Source organism: Elephantulus edwardii, unplaced genomic scaffold (assembly GCF_000299155.1).
Source record: "Elephantulus edwardii isolate Elephantulus edwardi_28Jun2011 unplaced genomic scaffold, EleEdw1.0 scaffold00084, whole genome shotgun sequence".
Lineage (NCBI taxonomy): Eukaryota > Metazoa > Chordata > Mammalia > Macroscelidea > Macroscelididae > Elephantulus > Elephantulus edwardii.
This window is the reverse complement of record NW_006399834.1, coordinates 1,667,194-1,675,990: the sequence shown is the minus strand read 5'-3', so window position 1 is coordinate 1,675,990 and position 8,797 is coordinate 1,667,194. Positions and strand designations below refer to the sequence as shown.

General features: G+C 37.5%; 1 pseudogene; it reads right to left on the bottom strand.

The window, feature by feature from the left end:
• Positions 1 to 843: 843 nt before the first annotated feature.
• On the bottom strand, positions 844 to 8,015 carry LOC102863920 (annotated as a pseudogene).
• Positions 8,016 to 8,797: the final 782 nt, after the last annotated feature.

Below are 8,797 nucleotides of genomic sequence, written 5' to 3'. Positions count from 1 at the left end.
GATTCTATTTGCTGTAGGAAGAATAGTAAGGAGGACAATAAGGAAGGGCGTGAAATGTGTTTTACTGTTAATAACTTCATAAAGTCAACCTTGGTGACTCCTTCATCACCTTACATTTGAATCAACAGGGGAGGAAAAGCGGTTTTGTTGTTAAAACAAACAGACTTATTCAACTCTTAATATTTCATTTTGTCTTTGCTAACATGCAACAATTCTTTAGAAAAATAGAGCAAGATGCTTTAGTAATTAACCATCATCTGGTTATTCCCCCCACCCATATATTTTCTGTGTCACCTGTGTTGTTAACTTGTACAAATCACTAGAAATTAAATCAACAAAAAAATAAAAGATTGAAGCAAAAATAAACTAACATTCCTTGACCTTATCTATGGAAGCATATTGTTCCTGAAATAATTGCTCTAGAAACTGAAAATCATTACTGGTTTAAAGCAATTATTGTGCCTTAGAGACAAAGGTTGTGAATGTTTTGGAGCATAAAAATATTTGTATAATGTCTATCACCTTAAATGGCTGAATGTCCATGATTTGTACCTTTAACTCTTTTGGAAAGGAGGAGATGCTCTTTAATGAAAGCATTTCCAAAACAACTCTACTTGAAATTATGATTTACAATTCTACAGAGAAATGCTTCATGTCCTTTTTTTTTTTTTTTAAACTATGTGCAGGGTTTGTTTTTAGTAGTGGTGTCTGTGCACATTGCCTCTGGTGCTTTTCCTGGATTTCTCTGACCACTTTTAGAGAATATATTTTGAAGTTATTCATTCTCCTACCCCTAGGTCCCACAAATTGATTACAGAAGATAAAAGTAGGACTCTTCACATTTTAGGAAGCAGAACTAGGTGTAACTCCTGATCTTTGGGAGTCATTGTTATCCTCTCCTCTGTCGGGGTCCTCTGCTAGGTTCAGGGAGCTGGTCTTGTTTGATAGGAGGCTGATATTCTCTTGTGTCAGGGCTGATCCGTTCGGTACATCACTGAATGTCAATGTAAGGTCCTCAGCTGGAACCTTGTTTTGTGATTCTGGCTGTCCATTTTCTGCTTGTTTACTGGTACTCAGTTTGCTTTTCATGTCTAGAGAACACTGGTTCTCCATACTGAGTTCTCGAGTTCTCTTACCAATTTCCCTTTCCACTTGGTGCAATTCCAAGCTCAACTGCTCACTTGAGATCATTCCAGGCCATTTTGGAGTTGGTGGTGGAGGTTGTGGCTGGCCTGCCAGTGTGTTCGCCTCCCTCTGCAAACCAGCCTGTTACTAACAGCCTCTAGTCCACGTAGCTGGGTCTGTTGGTTGATCTGATGGTTCAGTTGCTGTAATTCTAGTCGTAGCTGTTCTCTCTCAGCAGATGGAAGGGGTTTTCCATGACTGGTCACTTCTGACACTGACATTCTCTCTCTCTCACTGAAGTGTCCCTGAGAAGGTATGTTTTGATGAGGTGAATACGGGGAGCCTCTCCAGCCACCATGGGTTCCATATGGACTATAATCTGAAATGTTAATGGACTTTGTGAGAGCTCCCTGAGGTGCCATAGCCTGCATTGGACCAGTACCCTGATATATTGTTTTGGAAGTTCGAGAGATGGCACCAAACCGAGATACTGTTGGTTGATCTCCAAATGGGATGAGGTCATCATCACAGGTTTCTGCTGCTCTTCTCTGAAGATCCAACCTCTGGTCTCTCATTCCTTTACTGTCCACATTCATCATTTCCACACTTCCTGCTGCCACATCTTTGGGTTTTGCATCTTTGGTTCCAATGTAGGAACCAATGGTGTCACAAGACCAAGGAGAGTATTGGCTATAATCATTTCCTTTGTATTTCCCAGCTATCTTCAAGTCTTCATCTAAAAATTCCTCCTGATGGAAGGTAGGAGGCAATGTTGGTGAAGGTGCAAAAGGAGGTGGAGAGATGACTTTTCTTTCTTCTAGCTGGGCCATTATTTCCTTTCTTCTGCGATGCAATTCATCTAGGCTAGGATGAGGCTGGGGAGGAGGTGGAAGCCGGCTATAAGGAGGCTCTCTGAGGTATGAAGGTCTGATCTGAGAGGGATGAGGAGCCACTGGATAGTAACCCTCTATCTGTTGGTATCTTTCTCTGGATTCTGGAACATAAGATGGTACTGCTGCAGGTGGAATTTCAATGGGTTCATGTCCTTTTTTTAAAAAGCACATACATATAACATCTACAATACACTCACTTGCTATGCATCAGAGAGCTGAGCAGTAACTAAGGATAATAGAAATTAATCAATGCCTTTGAGTTGTAGTGATGAAGAGTATTGAATATACCATGGACTGCTAAGAGAACAAACACATTCGTCCTGGAGGGGTTGAAACCAGGCTTCTTCTTGGAGGCAAGAATTTTGAAGCTTTGTCTGAAACACTTTGGGGATGTTGCAAAGAGGAGCCAGTCCTTTGAGAGGGACATCAGGAAGACCCTGCATTAGATGGATTGACTCAGTGACTGGAGTAATGGGTGTAGGTGTGTCAGAGACAATGAAGTTAGCTCAAGATAGAGGTTTCATAACTATTGTACATTAGGTTGCTATGAGTCACAGCAACTTGATAGCACATAACAACAACAAACAGACTTCATTATTTTTAAAGAGTGGAAATGTATTACTAATTTAAAACTAAACTAAAGCAAAAAAAATTGCATGAAATGAAATATCCAAAGATTAATTGAAAGGTAAATAAGCATTAATCTAGTGGTATTTCAGTCTATATTTAAATTAAAAGATTCAGTAAACAAAATGTCATTGCGTGCGTGAAGAAGTGGTGGGCAAAAAGAAAAAAAAAGAATACAGTTTTCAAAAAGCTGCCTATTTGGAAAAAGAAGGCTATTTTGAATATTTAGTTCAATCCTAGTGGTTACAGTGGCAGCAGGCTGACAGGGAAACGTAGATACATTATCTGAGAGAGAGACTGTGGATGCAAATCAGCATCTTTGTTCTCCTTATTGTCACCCACATTCCAAGGACCAGTCCTCTCTGGCTGTCCTTCAGAGCTGCCAGCACAAGACTAAAGCACACAAAGATAGTAAAACCTAGCCAGCCCTTCATAACAGGTTTCACTCATGCCTATTACTCCAGGGAGAATTATTTTTCTTTTCTCTGATAAATACTCAGTAGCAGCACGGCCCTTCCAGTTCGGGTTTAAAATCCAAAGTGTCCTTCCATTTTGAAAGGAGGTCTGTGCAGCCCTTGGCAGCCTTTAAAAGATAGCTGTAGATTAAGAAATTCATAGTTGCTTCCATAATGAAGAATGTAACCTTTATATACATTATATAAAGACAGCAATGAAAAAGGCAATTAATATGAAAAGAAATGTCATATGTACTTAGAAATGAGATATTTTAGGATAGGAGCTTTATTAAATCCTCATTATTTACAGTTAAAGCAGTTTGAATTACCTTGCAGGATTTTTCTTTTATTTTTTTCTCTGCTCTGTTGTGTGTGGGTTTTTTTCAGAATTACTTCTTCCATTATTCTACATGCTATGATTTTGTCATTTTAAGTGCTAAAATTTATAACAAGCATTTAATTATTTTGACAGCATATAGCAAAATGTGCGTGTTTCAAAAGGAAAAAAGCTTCGGTTTTACAAAATCCTGGATGTATTGTCCAAAGAGAAAGATATCTAAAAATCTGAAAGTGCAGTTGATAAATATTGCCAAGGCCATCAAAAAATAAAAAGGATATGTAGAATTCAGTCATTCTTTTATAGTTCCCATTAACAGTCAATGTGGTAACAAAATATAATGCTGTAAATCCTTCTGAGTTAAGGAAATATAAAGGCCATAATAAAGGTCAATTTTACTGCCATCAATTTGCAATGATGGGACATTTGGTTGCCAAAGGAAGCAACAAATGCAACCTAAAATTACGGCATCTCTGAGGGAAAAAAAACCATGGTACCATGGTACCATGGCAGGAGGTGCTATGAGGAGATTTACACAGAAACCCATAGTCACCTCTGCTCCAAAATAATTTAGATTCCTTACAAAGTATTCTAACCTTGTGCATGGCAGTGTAGAAACCCGAGCACATTGCTTTTCTGTAATGGAATAAATTTACTATACAGTAGATAGAAAATTATAATGGGTATTTGAAATATATGCAAAAATAGAGTAGCGAAATGGTAGTTTTGTGAACAATTAATGCTATCCATAATTACAATGTGCAAACAAAGAAACCATCAGGGAACAATCATACAATAATGAGATTTGGGGATATTAATCCTTCTCTGAAATGGTGAGAATACAGTTTTTATAAAAACAACAACAGCCAAAACAAGAACACAGAATAGAAAAGTGGAGACTGCTGTTTTTCCAGGATGTTTTTACATTGAAAATGTGAATGTAGCATTAAATAACTAAGTCATATCATGACCCTTTAATCCCCTTCACTACTTACTCCCTTTTGCTGCTTCTTCCACAATCCCCTACCTCTTAGTTTAAAGGTAGTTCAGGTAAGAATCCTCTGTGTTTGAGTTGAAGTCATGTTTACATTCAGTATCATTTATAAATGGGAAAAAATGCAGAGTAGATAGTTATCTGTACAACTAACTGGGCTTTTAATGGAAGTCACCGTAGCTGAATACTACCCCACTGATAAGAGGAGAAGATGACACGAGGTTAAAAATTCCAGGAAAGCAAGAACACGAAAGGAACTTTCTATCTAGATGGCCAAATGAAATTGTAGTACTACTATCAGGAAACATAAAGGAAAAGGCAATATCCAAGAAGGGTTTGATTAGACATTATAATTCATTACATTAATCTATTTTCAAAAAGAAAATTTCTATGAATGATTGAATTCAAATGATTTAATTTTATTTAAAATTATAACTATATATATGCATAAGTATGATAAACAACTTTAATACTAAAAAATTACATAATTACTGCAGTAGTTAGGTGTAATACTTTTCTCTAGGATCTTTCCCTGTCTATACTTACATATTAACATACTTGGAATCATACAAGTATATACAAATATACAAATATTATTCTACAATCTTCAGTCTACACTTATAATGTTGAAAGTATTTCTCACATTAGTCTTAATAGCATATTAGTATTGTATAGAAACTTATAAGTTTCTATGTAATGGCCAAGTCATAATTTCTTTAATTAATCCCTTGTTTATTTATCCAACGGATATGTCATCGGAAGTCTATACCTTGACACACTATTTTAGGTGCGAAGATGAATTAAGAATGTTTCCTGAGATCAGTGAGTACACTAGACACTTTGATGATTTAGTAATTCATATTATGCCTTATGTAATTGGCTGATGGCCCTCAGAATAAAAATATACTCATTAGAAGACAAACTTGTTTTCTAAAGCAAATAGATTTTAACAATCAAGTAGGAGCAAGTATTTTAGACAAAGAGAAAAAAACAAACATGTAAAGGATAGAGACAGAAAGTGACTGGGGAATTGCCACATAGAAGACTAAGTCTTCTTCAACTTTTGGCAATGTGTAATACTTGCAGACAACCAGAAAAGTAGTGACTAGGCTTTCTAGGGAGTGTACCTCTCCCTTTCTTTATCACAATTGATTTTACAAACACTCATTTTCTTTTCCAGTACTTCTAGTGTCCTCTACAAATGGTCAAGTTGTTTAGTTCAGGATGAAAGACAACAATGTCAAGTGAGAAAAGACCAAAAAAAAAAAAATATTCACAAGTATACTACACTGAGATCTGTAGAGAAACAAGGCAGTAAGTCACACAAAAGATTGCCCATCTTTCTCCTGTGTAGCATCTGAAGGATTTAAACTATGTACCTTGGGCTGGCAGTTCAGCTCCTTACCATGCATTTGCAGAGGCTGGAGAATTCCATTTTCATAGTTCAAGACAGTGTATTAGAGATATTTCCTGATTCTTGTGGTTGTAGCTGCTAACAAACCCAAGAGAGCAGATCGGATGGCAGCAAAGATAATGAATCTAAAATTGGCAGGAAAATTGATAGGACTCAAATTGGCTCAAATTCAAAGAACCAGAAGTCACCTGCTGTCATGATACAGGGCCTACATCATACAAACAGCAAACAAAATTTTGCCAGACATCCATAAGCATTTGATTCCGACCACACTACCAAAAAACTTCTTTTCAATTGCCTAGCTGCTCACGGGAAATGTTACCAAGGAAGTGATTACATCACACCAGCTCTCATTTAAGGAATGATTACTTCTTAACTACCAAAGCAGAGAATCATGGGAAGCCCAGCTGACACACAGCCTTAATGATTATAACCACTAATGGTTGAATTCTGAAGAACATTTCAAGCATATATTTTATATTAGGTTTGAGGGGAGATATAATTTCGTAAACCTGACTTTTATCTAACGCTTTCTAATTGTGAAACAGAGAAGATAAAGACTAAAAATGTAGTACTAGAGAGAAGTGAAACATTTCAAATACAAAATGTGATCAAGATTGTCCAAAAGCATTACCAACACTTGAAAATAAGAGATTATAACCTAACTGACACAAATGCCCTTATAAGGGTTCTTTATAAGGGTTATTACAGAAGAACTCTTCTGAGAACCTTGAATTTTCAGATAAAAGCTATATATAACATGTTTCTAATGTATCTTTGGAGCCATTTGAATTATTTTTTTTTTACTGTCTTCTTAGAAATGTTTCACTTGACTTTAAAGGTCTTACCAATAGTTGATAATTTCATCCTATAATAAGATCCAACAATATAACTCGTGAGGTTTGTCATGGGTAGATCCTTTCTTTCATTGTAGAGCTGAAAATCTACCCACTCTCCTATAAATACTCAATACCTAACTGAATGCTACGATTTGAAGGCACCTAACAACAACAACCTAACTGAATGAGGGTTCACCTCACATATTTTGGGCATGTTGCTAGGAGGGGATATTCCTTGGAGAAGGACGTGATGCTGGGCAGGGTGGAGGGTAGACGGAGAAGAAGACCTTCAATGAGGTATATTGACACAGTGTCTGTTGCAATGGGATCTTGTGTGTCAGGAAGTGTGAGCATGGTGCAGGATAGAACAGGGCTTAGATCTTTTATTCATAGGGTCACTGAGTCGTACTTGCCTCGATGGCATCCAACAATATTAACCTAACAGAAAACAGTTAATTGTATGGTTAGCATACAATGACATGACAAACAAGGAGCTTACCAAGGAAAGACCAAATATCAAGTGCTCACAAATTACATGTGCTTGTGCCCAAAGCACAGATCATGCACACATGTCACTGTTTTGAGACAGATACTGATCATTGAATCTTGAAGGAAGTTGTTTAGTGGCATCTACCAGACAACTCATGGTAATGTGTTGGAGTGAAATTCTGCTCCATAGTTTCCAGTAGCTAATTTTTAGGGACCTCTCTAAAGTACTCAAGAGCAATGGTGTCTCTCCGGAGACTAAGGTGCACCTGGTACAGGCCATGGTCTTGCAATCACTCGTTATACGTCAGAGAGCTGGACAATGACCAGGGAGGACAGAAGGAGAATTGATGCTTTTGAGCTTTGGTGTTGGAGAAGAGTGCTGAGGGTGCCATGGACTGCTAAGAAAACAGATTCACCCTGGAGAGGGTTAAACCTGGCTGCTCCTTGGAGGCAAGGATTCTGGGGCTTTGTCTGACATACTTTGGTCATGTTGTAAGGAGAGACAGGTCCTTGGAGAAAGACATCATGCTTGGGAGGGTGGAGGGCAGGTGCAGGAGGGGAAGGCCCTCTGGGAGATGGATTGATTCAGTGACTGGGGAAATTGGGATGAGTGTGTCGGAGACAATGAGATTGGCACAGGACAGAGCAGAGTTTAGAGCTTTGATACATAGTGTCGCTATGAGTCACAAGCGACTCGACGGCACATAACAACAACAGATGTGACTTTCTTCTAAGGTACCTCTGGATCCAGTCAAATCACCACTCTTTTGGTTATCTGTGGAGGATTTAACCATTTGCGCTGCTCCTGAGTTCCCTATTAAGGAGTTATGCAGGTTCCCCATGCTCATAATGATGAAGATCTGTGGGCTTCCAACTGACAAAGATATTTATCCCCTGCTTTCAAGGGACCTAAAAATTTCTGTCAAGCAGATTCAAGTTTATGGTGACAGACTAGACCCAACCCTGCAGAGTTTCTATAGTCTATATTCGAAGGCTATAAACGTTTACAAAGAGAAACTGTGACATCTTTTTCCTAAAGACTAGTTCATAGGTTTGAATATCTAACCTTTTGGTTAGCGCAGCCAATTGTTTTAACCATTGTAGTAAGCAGGCTCTTACATTCAAAATACCACCACATAAAGCAAAGCAGTGCAATCGTGACAATAAAATAAGCAAATGATGCTCTCCTCTGATAAGAGCCACCAACTACTGTAATTGTCAAGCTAATATGAATCATTTTAAGCTTTTAGTGACTGATAAGGGAATTAAATTTTACTTAGTTATTTCCATAGAAACTAAAGAGTTCGCAGAGATATTCAGTAGGTGATTTCTTAATCACACCTTTCTAAATGTTATGTTCAAAAAACAGTATTGGGTTGGTGTTGGTTTTTGTGAGTGTTTTTTAAAGAGGCAACTGGAAGCAGAAAAAGCATGATGAAAAGAAATAGAGCTACTGAAAACTGCTGCATTATATTAATGAGCTGCTATTTTAAAAATTAATGTGTTTTTTATAAACCAGTGTTTTTTAAAGAAATATGCCAATATATATGTTTGTATGTATAATGCCTCCAGTTTCCCACTTGTGGTAAACAAGCCTAAATATTTTTCAGGCTATAAAAGGAAA